Source organism: Alligator mississippiensis, chromosome 6 (genome assembly GCF_030867095.1).
Source record: "Alligator mississippiensis isolate rAllMis1 chromosome 6, rAllMis1, whole genome shotgun sequence".
NCBI lineage: Eukaryota > Metazoa > Chordata > Crocodylia > Alligatoridae > Alligator > Alligator mississippiensis.
Window position 1 is genome coordinate 60,203,185 of NC_081829.1, and position 12,862 is coordinate 60,216,046.

The 12,862-nt window shown below is 49.5% G+C and overlaps 1 long non-coding RNA gene across 1 annotated transcript; it reads right to left on the bottom strand.

Annotated features, from left to right (window-relative positions):
• Positions 1–2,940: 2,940 nt before the first annotated feature.
• LOC132251180 (uncharacterized) lies at positions 2,941–12,824 on the bottom strand. Its single transcript, XR_009463057.1, has 2 exons — positions 8,859–12,824; positions 2,941–4,035 (listed from the first exon to the last, which is right to left on the bottom strand). It is a non-coding gene; the product is annotated as an uncharacterized LOC132251180 (long non-coding RNA).
• Positions 12,825–12,862: the final 38 nt, after the last annotated feature.

Genomic DNA, 12,862 nt, shown 5'->3' on the forward strand with positions numbered 1-12,862 from the left:
CTACTTCGAGCCCTACTTTTCTATGAATTGTGTGACCCAGGTACATGGGTGTGCCCTATTCTCAAATCAGATGAGATGGATAGGCAGGAGGGGGTGCTGTAAGAGGGATGCCAGAATTAGAGCGGATCCCTCTTTCCTCTATAGAGTTGGCCCAAGCCCAAAGTTCTTAACTGTGTACAATTTATTGAGTTATAAGATACATAAACATAAAACTAAATATTATATACATATATTTACACAGTGAACATTAACCAATAACCAAGGTCAAACCCTAAATAACACTATTTACCCATCACAATAAAACAATTTCAGCAGCATTAACACAATACAACATCACAATACAACATTTCAATTACAAATATAAGGCGCAAACATGAACAATCTTAATAACATCTATTCCTTAATATCGTCCCTAACCCAAGGCAAGAGATAGTCCTCCTTCCAATGGGGTCCTTTGGAAGGTGTGGGGCGTGTCCAGGAAGCACCAGGGGCCCCTCCCCTTAGGGCCTTGACTAGGTGGGGGGCTGCTCACCCAGCCCCTTCTCTGGGTTTGCCCACCCCAAATGTCTTTCCCCTGTGGGACCCAAGGGCCCAATGGCTGACGCTCCCTCAGGTGGCAGTGGTCTGAGCGCACCTTGATGGGGTCTCCTCTGCTGGAGCGCCTCTCCAGGCCTCTCCCGCGCCGCTGGGCTCCTCCCCACTCTGTGTCCCACTCTGGGCACTGAGGCCTTAGCTCCTCTCAGCAGCTGCACCACCACTGCTGCTTCTGGGCCTCATGCTGCAGCGCTATTTTCCCGTGCCCTGGCTTCAGCACTGAGGGCTCTTTTAGCACAGGCCAGGCCCTTCAGGCTCCGTCCATCTGTCCTCATGCCGGGTGGCTAACCCAAGCAGCCTCCGCTCCTCCCTGGCTCCCAAGGCTTGGGCCTGTGTGCCACCCTGCACACCGTGGGACCTGGCCACTTGCCAGGAGATGGGGCCTGAGCTGCCTCACTGCGGCCCTCAAGGTCCTTGCCCCGTGCACTGCTCCACACGCCGTGTGGCCTGCTGGGCCTGCAGGGCTTGCAGGCTTGAGCTGCCACTTGCAGCTCCCAAAGCCTGGGCTCTGTGCACCAAACCATGCACCATGATGGGCCTGAGCGGTCTCACATTGCTCCCAGGGCCAGGTTTCCCCGCACCATCCCTGTGCGCCGTCAACAGCCCGAGCAGTCTCACATTGCTCCCAAGGCTGCTCCTCCAATGATAGCTTCAGGAGCCTTGGGCCTATTGGCCGCTGAGGGAGAGCTCCCCAGCTTTTCTTGACTCCACTCTTCTTGAGTCGCTCACCACACCTTTTATTTACACCAGAGGCCCCGCCCCTGTCTTTAATCAGGTCCATCTGCTCCTTGCCCCCTCCCTTTGGAAAATGATGGGGCATTGCTTGCCTTGTGCTGCCTCCGGATTGGTAGGTGGGCTCCACCAATCAAACAGCAGACCCTTGATCCTGGGTCTCAACCCAAGCTCCGAAAAGGTAAGGCTGCTATAATTGTAACAAGTAATGGAGTGATATTCCTACAGCAAGTTCATAAACAATAACCATGGAACTTGTAATAGGGTTTTAAAGTGCATGCTTCACAAGCAACGCCACTGGTGATGCATAAGGGGTGCATGTGCACTCCCTGAGATTGGCAGTGCACCCCCTGCGATTGGCTGCCGCTGCTGCTGCTAGCAGCGCCTGTGGGCAGTTGCCGCTCGCTATCCCACCCCGCTCTTGTTGCTGACACTGCTGGCGGCATCTGCAGGCGGTTGTCAATCGCTACTGGCCGCTGCTGACAGGTGCGTCTGCAGGTGGTCGCTCACCACTGCTTGGCGTTTGCCCCCCTGCCACAGCTGCAGCTGTGGCTGCCAGCAATAGCTCTCCGCTTGCTGCCACCATGCCTCCACCGCCACCATCACCTGTGCCTGAGGACGGCTGCCATGCCCCTCCAGCCTCTGGTGGCACGTGTATTTCATGAGAAACCCAACACCCTGGGTTTGAGCTCCCCTGCAACTTATTAAACTAAACAGGATTTGGTCTGGAGCTGGACACTTTAATGCCACATTTTAGAAGATTGGCTTAAAGGACAGTCCAATATGTGTGTGTGGCAATGCATCACAAACTGCTGACTACCTCCTTTCATGTGCAGCACACCCATGCATGCAGGATGAGGACCTGGAAAGCATGAACAATAAGGCAGTTGTGTAGCTCTGCCACATTAATGAAATGTCGAGGGGGAAATAAAGTATATGAGAGAAGAAGAAAGTGCATGCTGTGTCTATTTTTTAAAACACCTGAGGTGAAGAGACATCTGCATAGGGTCTCTTGTACCTAATTAATTTTTTGGATTGCATGAGGCCAGGGCTAACTTATCTGCCCAATAAAATAGCAGTTTAAATGTAACTTTCTCTGTTTGCTCATTCATTTTTGTATGGGACACAGGGAGACATTTTACTGGCTTGTATGGATTGCCTGCTGTTTTTATACCTCAATAAAAACTTTTGCTATGACTCCCTGTTTCCATACAATTTAGTAGCAACAAGGACTTAAATAGAGACTTTTAACAAACTCACAAGTATATACAAGAAAAATCTTAAGAACATTGCACTCAGCCCTAGTGACCATCAGCCATGTATCTTCATTTTGTTTTTGACAAACTATAAGATACAGTCTGGAAAACCAAAATGTAGCAATATTTCCTGCCATCCCTCTCCAGTCTGTTGTACCTTTGATGTGATGCTGCACAATGGTTGAGCAAGCAGGGATTATTTTCTCCCCTGAAGTTGCTGTAACTGACTATTTTCCATGGTGCCACTAGCCAGTTCCAGAGCCTGATGTCAGGGCCGAGGGGCTGTGGCCAGGAGCCCGGGCACGTGGGCCGGGGAAGTCGGCACGACGGACTAGAATTAGGCACTGACGCGTAGAGGTTGATTAAAGATTATTTTACTTACACCGTAGATGGTCGCGGTGCAGGCAGGAAAACTTGCTTGGTTACAGTTGTAGACAGAAGAAAAGAAGAAAACTCAAACGATGAGAGCTCTCTAAACCGATACAAGAGTCCGTACTGTGACTCTCAACGAGCGCGCAGGGCAGGGGTATGTCAAGGATCGTCCGGTGACGGGGAGAGATTCTTGATGGCTGATCAAACCATCACTCGGTCCGAGATATACGTAGAAATCCACGAGATAATCGTGGACTCCTTGCCGGAATTCTCTCGGATTTCTCCCGGAATTCTCGGAATCAGGGTTCTCAGGATCTTCCTGAGATTCTCGGAGATCTCCAACTTGGGCGGAAACTGCTCAAGCCTCTTATACGGCTAGCAAGCCAATCGCTAGCCGCCACATGGGAATAATTTAGAAACAGCCAGTAATGGGGAACAAATTTACATACGGGTGGCGGGAACTCCTTTGCACCGGGGTTTTCTCTCTGCAGCTGAGAATTGCACCGTGCAAAGAAAGCTCCATGTGGCGGGAAATAATTCTGCAGTGCCGAAGCGCACACACAATCATTGGGTAATGACACCTGAAGAGTCCGTAGTTTGGTGGAGCACAGCTGAGAGGGTGTTGGAGCTGGGACTTGCACTGTTTTTGGTAGCTCTTTAAGCACTTGCAGAGGGACTTGTATTGCAAGAGTTATGTGCACTTGTATCTAGGCGAGAAACTACTAGGTCAATGAACAGTGCCTGGCCCTGCATAGGACACCACACAGCAGCCACTGTTGTAGCAAGCTCAGAAGTCTATAAAAAGCTGTAGATGTGTATGGGAACTTGGAACTGTTTACTACCATTCTGAAGAGGTGATTCATGAGTGCCTGGTTCTGCTCTCTTTCTACAGTTTTAATTTCCTTGTCTTTTCCAAGTCTCTCTGCTCTTGTTCCTCTCATGCTTACAATAGCTGCTTGAATTAGGCTCCTCTCTTTTGTATCTTCACAGTGCTATCATCCCCAGCCCTCGTCTTTCCTCCCACTGCAGTAGGGATCATTTGCTCAAGTTCCTGGACAGGATGCAGCAGAGCTCAAAGTGACTGCAAAAGAAGTGAAAGACAGGCCATTAATTATTTTCCTGGAAATGTACAAAATTAATTTCTTGCAGCAGTTCCGCCTAACAATGGGACAGGCTTCAACATTTATTATTTTTGGTGTGCCATCCTTTCTTATCTCTGAGCTTGGTAGTCCAGTGGTAGCAAGAGAAAAATTAACAAGATAACAACTGAGCCCCTTGTGGTATAGTTTTTGGTTTTGCCATCTCTTTTAATTTGTTCTAAATGTTTAGTAACTTAAAATAGAAGTCAAACTGCCTGTCAGTAGCACAGAATTGGGGATGGTGTGTCTGCATAACTTCATAACAAAGCCTGAGTTTTTTCAAGCCGGGCACTTTAAGACAAAGTTTGGAGGCCTCTGAATGGAAAAGACATGCGGTGCTCTAGGCTGGTAGAGGGGATCATTGAAGCTAACTAAGAGATTTTTAAAAGGCTTGTGACAAAATACTCATGAATAGAAAGGGATAGTCGGTTATAGAGATGCACTGGGAAAGTTTACTGTACTGTAAGGCCCCTTCTGCACATGCAGGGAAGGGCGTGATTGGATCTAATGCATGATCCTGGGCCCCCCCTGCATCAGCTAAAAGCAGGCTGCTATGGCTGGGAGCCTCCTTTCCTGAGGGGGCTCCCAGTCAAGGGGGCCATGTGCATTTGGGACCAAGAATCCCACTCCTGACAGGGCTCTCAGTCCCAGCTGCACCATACAGGCAGCTGGGACTGAGAGTCCTGCAGCTGACACATGTGGGCCTGTGGGTTTCATGCATCCTTGAGCCTTGGGGATCAGGCTGTCATGATTCCCTGGCCCTGGTGGTTTTGTGGTAGACATGATGCACCCTGTGGCTGGGAGCCCTGTCAGCTGATGGGGCTCCCAGCTGCCGGGGAGACCCTGCTACACATGCAGATTGAAACTCAGTAGCAACCATGATGCTAATACACATTTTCAAGTACTCCAGTGGGATTTTAAAATGTAATAGTCATGTCGCCTTCCTGATGTAAAATCCACATGCTGTAATCCATAACTGATATACACAAGCAATGCAGGCCCATTCGTGCTGTGTGGTGGGCACATTGGTGTTCCAGAAACCTCCCAAAATAGCTTCAGACAGTTGGCAACCCTGGTTGGAGCTTTTTCCTGCGCTAGCTACTTTGTGCATGTAGAGGGCCTTAAGATAATTGCATAATTAACCTGTTAATACCTGTGTAGAGGGAGCCTGACCTAAGGGTGCCTATATACGTGCAGCAAGGCTGCTCCTGTGCACTATAATTACACGTGCATGAAGGGGGGACACTGAGCAGAGTACACTGGACCCCTATGTGGCACTAGACTCATGTGACAGGAGACTGGGTGACATGGACCTATGGTCTGCCCCAGTAAACGGCATTTCTTATGTTTTAGGTAAAAAATCAAAACCCTTGTGTCACAACCCAGTGATTTTGGTGCCTCGGCACGGTGGAATTTTCCCGCCACATGACAGCCTCTTGCAAAAGTAAAGGCTTTCTGTTGCTGCAGAAAACCCCCGGTGCAAGAGAGTTCCCGCCATTCAGATGTAAATTTGTGTCCCGCTATTGGCCAGTTCTAAATTATGCACACGTGGCGGCTAGTAATTGGCTTGCTGGCTGTTTAAAATTAGCACGACTTCTGCCCAAGTCGGGGAACTTTGAGCACGCTGCAGAGTGCTTTTGAAGAGATCTGACTCGTGGCTGAGCTAATCGATAGTCTGATCACCTATCGATTCGTCTCCCCGTCGCCGAGCGCAATCCCAGACGTATCCCTTTCCCTGCCGGCCCGATTTGTAGACGGACGTGCTGGCCTGAGCCCTGCCAGCTGGAACAACTAATGTAGTTGTTCAGACGACTGGACTGTTTTTCGTTGCAACAGCAAGCGACGTAAGTAAAGTTTTACAACCATAAAGCTTTCTCGGCCTCTCTATTCACCAGCCCGCCCCGACGAACGAGTAATTATTGAATCACCTCGAGTCAGCTTTGGCCATCCGAGACATGGCGACGAGGATGGGATTAAAGGGCACGGTGATGGAGAAGAACCTAATCAGGTGCTGCCCCTGGCGCACCGGGACCCACCATGTAGAGAATGCTAACGATCTATGGGCGCATATTGCTTACCACCAGGCGGTAGAAGGGGATGAAAGAAACATTGATGGTTACTTCTCCGTAAAGAGAGAAGAAGCCGTAGTGAAGGAATGGAGAACTAAGCTATCCCTTGGGGTGTTTGGATGTAAAATGGGGAGCGACCAGGTCTATTATCGACCCCTGGAGGAAACCTCGACCATATCCTTAGCCAGGGTAAAAGCACAGAAGGCAGAGAAGCTGACCCCTGCTCAAAAGTTCGCTCAGTGCATTGGATACTTAAGGGAAGGAGGGGAATCCACCCCCACGGACTGGTTTAACTGTCCGGAGTTGGTGCCGGAATCGCGGGGTCATGAGCTCCTCGTTCAGCTCCTGGAGGATTTGGAAACTAAGGGCCGTCATGTGCCGAGATGGGGTCTGACCAAATGGAAGAAGGGAAAAATGATAAATGTGCTGTTCCATACAGTAGTGGGTCTACTAAGGGAATACGCAAATTTAGAGGCACAGATGCATACGGTGGGTAAGGAGTCGCTGGAGCGGGCAGCAAAAGGCTCTGGAGCGGCGCTTATTAATAGCACCGGCCGCATGATACCGCTAGCAGAAAATGGCGCTGAAAGAAGCGCGAGCCATCCGGGGAACCCGGAAAAAAGGGGCGGAGCTTCAGAAGACCCGGCGGGGATCCGCCTAACGCCTCCGCCCCCTGAGGTGATGTCGTTCCCAGTGGCCCCGCCTCCTTGCCAAGGGGAGGGGGCAATGGGAGGAGAGATATATCCAACGTTTCCAGACGAAGAATTTAACTCTTTCTCTACCGCAGCTCACCCGGTAGCTGTGACGAAGCATGTTGCAGATGAAGATGGTGCTACATGTACCACCATTATCTCACGCACACGCACCAGACCAGAGATTCAAGAGCTTTGCAAGGAATCTAAAATAAGATCAGGAGAGACCTTAGCAATGTGGTTAGGGCGGTTAATAGTGGAATTCGGATCTGACACCTTGGATAAAGAAGCGAGTGCCTTGACCTGACAGGCGGCATGGAGTGATGGGCGTGCTACCGATTTGAATGTGGTCACAGACAGTGCCCACTGGCCCATCCCAATCCTGGCGCTTGTAGTCGGACAGGTAACCCACAAATTTCACACCTGGCACGAAGGTCGTCCACAGAAGGCTACTGCGGAGCAACTCCTCCTAGCTATAGTTGGGGTGTCATATCTTTCATGGAGTCCGAGAACAAATCCCATGGGACTAACTGCCGTGCAACGAAAAGAGAGATGGGTTCATCGCCACCTATCGGACCCTGGGGTGATCCCAACGCCCTTGGAAGCTATAGAGGCCTGCGTGGAGGTATACGGAGGAGCAAATGCCGTTACACTCCGACTCTTTTTGAACCCATTGGCAGGTCAACCGGTGGGAAATCTCTTGGGCCATCTCCCACGTCTACAAGCACTTATGCAACAAAGTGAAGAAGCTTCTGATACTATAAGGGACCGATCTTCGGTATGCCCAGCCGGACCATTGAGACCCAGACGGCAAGAATTTATCCCCCGATGAGAGCAAGGGTAGTCACCTCCAGGAACCCCAAAGGAGAGAACCCTGAGGGAAAGAACCATGTTTGGTTTTCTTCTCTCCCGCACCGGACTTACAAAGGCGCAGCTACGAATTTTGGGAGAAAAGGGCCAGTCTCGTCTGGCTGAAGCATTGGAATTCAAATTCGAGGACTCATCAAAAAACGAGTGATGGCCGGCGGCTCTGCCGGCGGCCTTCTCCAGTTCAGACCTGACCCTACGGATTCTCGACCATACGCCGAACTCACTGTTTGCAACCCTACCAATCTGGATGACCAACAACAAGCATTCTTCCTTCTCGATACTGGAGCTCAGACCAATATGGTTACCTCAATGATACCTCATCAAAAGACTGCCAAAACGATCAAGGTACAAGGGCTTAATGCTATCGCTGTCACAACAAAGGTCAAATTTTGGGTCCAAGGCTACCGATATCCCCTAGAGGCTGTCCTAGGGGGCATCAACATTTTAGGGATCCCGGGGATAAAAGTGCTTGACCTTGAAGAACAAGTGCTACAGGCATTACCCGTCATTATCCCAGAACAGGATTGGCATCAGCCAACGCTTCATAACAACTCCACCTGGCGATATTGACCAATCCCGACTAAGGGTTTGCTAAAACAGTCCCTTACTGACCACCTGCGGCGACTCGAGCGACGAGGCTGTATTAAGACGGTAACAGCCAGCACCTACCTGTCATCAGGATGGGGGGTAGCGAAACCTGGAAAGCCTAATGAAGCCCGGTTGGTTGTAGATTATCGAGAAGTGAACAAAAGGTGTCAGGTACTTCAACAACCTAATCCGTCTACTCTGCCACAATGTATGTTTGAGATGGCACAGTTCCAACAAAGTAAGTGGGTCGGAGTCACATTGGATCTAAAAAATATGTTCTTTTCCATCCTGATAACTGACCTGGAAGGAATACTAAACATGTGTATTGATGGCTTCATGTATAGGTGGACGGTCTGTCCACAAGGATATTGTAACGCTCCATCACTAGCCACAGGTGCCATGAATAACACCCTGAAGAATTTTCGAGCTTCATATTCTCTTCCTCAAGAGAAGGAACTAAAGATTTGGAGTTACGTGGATGATATCGCCATCACGGGTCGTGATAGTTCCGTAGTTACTAGTATAGTCAGTCAACTAGTCACTCACCTTCAAAGTGAAGGATGGACAATCAACGAGGACAAGTCGTGTTTGCATCCTGTAGATGACATTACGTTCCTTGGTACTCGATACATCGGTTCCATCCGCCACGGAATTTCTCATGAGGGTCCTGACGTCGATCCATTGAAAACATTCTTCCCTACAACTAAGAGGCACTTTCAACAGCTGTTGGGTCATTTGAATTGATATCGACATTATGTTGAACCTGGTGCTTTGGCACTCCTCACCAAATTGCAGCGACAGATCCGTAACAAATCCCGAAAGTCCGCATCATGGACGAAAAGAGATCAGCAGAACCTGCTTCGTCTGCTAGCTATGGTTAAAGATACACAACTCCATGCCATCGATCTGGGTGAGTCACTAACCGTAACCCTTGGGTTCACCACCAACCATGTGTGGGCTGTCGCACATAATTCTCATAATGAGCTAGTATATACAGCCCATAAAACACTTCAAGCGGCACAACGTCGATATGGAGCTATAGGAAAAATCCTCCTAGCCGAACAATTGGTGGAGCCTTTAGCAAGGGGGCATGGGACGTTACGTGCTCCCGGTGCCACATTGTTACCCTTGCTGGATGCAGATAGAGTTGACCCACATTTTCAGGGAGAGTCTAAGACCTGGAATACGCTAGTACTTACCTACCATTACAACTGGCATTGTTGGAGATTGGAAGACACGGTACCTGATCCAAGCCCAGAAGATGAGGAGAAGGTCCCTACATTGTATGGAACTTCTGCCCCGGCATGGATGGCCTCAGATGGAACCTCCCGACATGGCGGAGGCTATGGATATTATTGCAAAGCTTGTAACGATAAGGAAATCTTTCAAGCTGACCCAGATGATAATTCGGCCCAAAGATGTTAATTATTAGGATTCCTTAAGGTATTAGAACATTGTTTAACACATCATAACGATACACTCCCAGTTCCGATCATCGCAATTGATTCGCAATACATTTATAAAATTCTTACGGGCACAGCTTTTCCTTCTGAACATCTGAATGATTGGCAAGATATTTGGGAAACGTTAACTAAATTCGTGCACCTTCTGTTAATTAGGCACACTAAGTCCCATCGTCCAGATACCGATCCAGTGCATGAGGTAATTGATAAGTTCTTAGAAGATCCACTCCGAACCGACATAGTCCTGCCTGTCACATCTACCACCAATCCTGAAGCAAATCCATTCCTCGCATGGCTTCATGAGAATTGGGGTCACCCAGGACCACGAGCTTGCCATCAACGTTGGTGCCGAACCCTTACGGAGCCAGCTTCATACGGAGCTCAGCGTGATTGGGAAAAGGTAGCTCAGGCCTGTAAGATATGTGCTAAAGAAAAGTGTCGTAGGACCAAGCATCAACTTGGAGCTTTCGATTCTTCGCAGTTTCAAGCAGGAAAAGTTTGCAGGTAGATTTACTGGGACCCCTCCCAGGGTCTAAGCCACCAAATAAAGGACTAGTTGTTGTCGATTTGGGAACAAGACAGTTACAGGTTATCCCCCTACAGAAAAGTAACGCCACTGCTGTCATTTCAGCTTTGACTGCTGTATTTGCTACCTGGCAACCTCCTCATGAGATTCAGTCTGATGGAGGACCCCCATTTAACTCTAACGCTCTGGATAAATTCACTCGTCTTCATAATGTAGCCTGGCATCTTCATTTGCCATACCATCCGCAGTCCAACGGTGTTGTGGAGAGACACGTAGGTCTGTATAAGAAGCAGCTTCGCCTTAGAGGAGGAGGGACGTTTAAAAACTGGACTAAATTTAATCACGATGTCCTTATTTCACTAAACACCGCTAAACCGTTATGGGATGAAGCTAATGTCCAGAAACCTCCACCTTGGGAGCCCAAGTTCCAACCTGACGAGTTAGTATGGATTTCAATACCGCACCCCCATCAGTCTCATCCACAAGTTCACAAAGGGACAGTTCAACTGTCGGGACAATATCCCAATACCTATTCTGTCCAATTGGAAGAGAAGCCCGATCGTCCTCCTATTATCGTTCATCACAACTGGATGACTCGCCGTTCCGACGTTCACCCAGTATCCTTACAGTAAATCCAATTATGAGTCTTTTGTCTTGTGTTGTTGTTGTTTTTTCTCTTCGCAGGACTAACCCCAGAAAAGTGGTAATTCACAACTGTCTGAGTGTGAGATTCACCAAGCACCAGACGGCAGTTCGTTCCAGTTAGTAGAGTGATGGTTATGAAGGAGACACTGAGACGGGGAACGTTCATTAGCTTAGGACCTGCTATAATACTGTTTTCTTATTGTTATTAAGTATTTTATTGACATTGTCTGTTAATAGGAGAGGACGGACTGACTACCAGACGAGGAGAGTCCCAAGCAGATGTTCTCCAATCAGACGATGATCAACAGTTGTTATCATATGTTTAAAGTTATTGTATTTTGTAAATTGTAGAAAAGACCGGTCTATCAAGTTGTTTGTATATATATTACTGGTTGTTAAAGCTTTGCCAGGTCGGTGAGTCCCAAAACAAAGATGCCGGATGATAAGCTCATGTGTCTAAAATTCCAGTTGTGCCGTCGGCAAGGGGGCATGTCACAACCCAGTGATTTTGGTGCCTCGGCACGGTGGAATTTTCCCGCCACATGAGAGCCTCTTGCAAAAGTAAAGGCTTTCTGTTGCTGCAGAAAACCCCCGGTGCAAGAGAGTTCCCGCCATTCGGATGTAAATTTGTGTCCCGCTATTGGCCAGTTCTAAATTATGCACACGTGGCAGCTAGTAATTGGCTTGCTGGCCGTTTAAAATTAGCGCAACTTCTGCCCAAGCCAGAGAACTCTGAGCACGCTGCAGAGTGCTTTTGAAGAGATCTGACTCGTGGCTGAGCTAATCGATAGCCTGATCACCTATCGATTCGTCTCCCCGTCGCCGAGCGCAATCCCAGACGTATCCCTTTCCCTGCCGGCCCGATTTGTAGACGGACGTGCTGGCCTGAGCCCTGCCAGCTGGAACAACTAATGTAGTTGTTCAGACGACTGGACTGTTTTTCGTTGCAACAGCAAGCGACGTAAGTAAAGTTTTACAACCATAAAGCTTTCTCGGCCTCTCTATTCACCAGCCCGCCCCGATGAACGAGTAATTATTGAATCACCTTGAGTCGGCTTTGGCTGTCCGAGACACCTTGGACATGGCCAGTGATGGACGCAGTGCTTTGCTTAAAGCCAGGGGAACACTCAGGCGAGGCTCTGCCAACCAGACTTCCTGAGGGGCAGCATGTGTGAAGCCTGCGGTTTATCTCAAACAGGAGCAAACTGGGAGCTCTGAGGACCACCACACTGGCAGCAAGGCCAGGACACTGCAATGTTACTGAGCAGAGCTGGCCTGAGGAAGGATGCCTAGCATCGCAAGCTCGTCCAGCTCCATCCCCGCCCCAGGGCTAGGGCTGTCAACTGTCTCTTCTGGGTTTCTGGAACACCAATGTGCCCGCCGCACAGCGTGAACGGGCCAGCGTGCTTGCATATATCAGTTATGGATTACAGCATCTAGATTTTACGTCAGGAATGCGACATGACTATTACATTTTAAAATCCCACTGGACTACTGGATAAATCTGATTCAACATTTACTATTTACTTTAATGACTGCTCTCTCTGCATCTCCTGGGTGACCCTCAGCAGTCTCCTGGAATTATATTTAATTCCTGGAGTCTCCAGGGCAATTCTGGAAAGTTGGCGACCGAACCCAGGGCTGTCCCAGTGCTAGCGGCCATCCGCCCAAGTCCGGGCCAGGCGCTGCAGCCGGCACAAACGCAGGGGAGCGATTGCTCCCCGCCACCTTCGGTGGCTGCGCGGATTTGCTTCGGCTTAAACCCGCCACCGCGCAGGGCCAGGCCGGGCCGGGCTGGGCATGGCAAGCGCACGGAGCGGCCCCGCAGTGTGACGTTCACGGGCCAGAGGCCGCGAGGGATGACGTCAAACCCCGTCGCTGCTGCCTGCCCGACCTTTGCGGGGCCCGTGACGGAA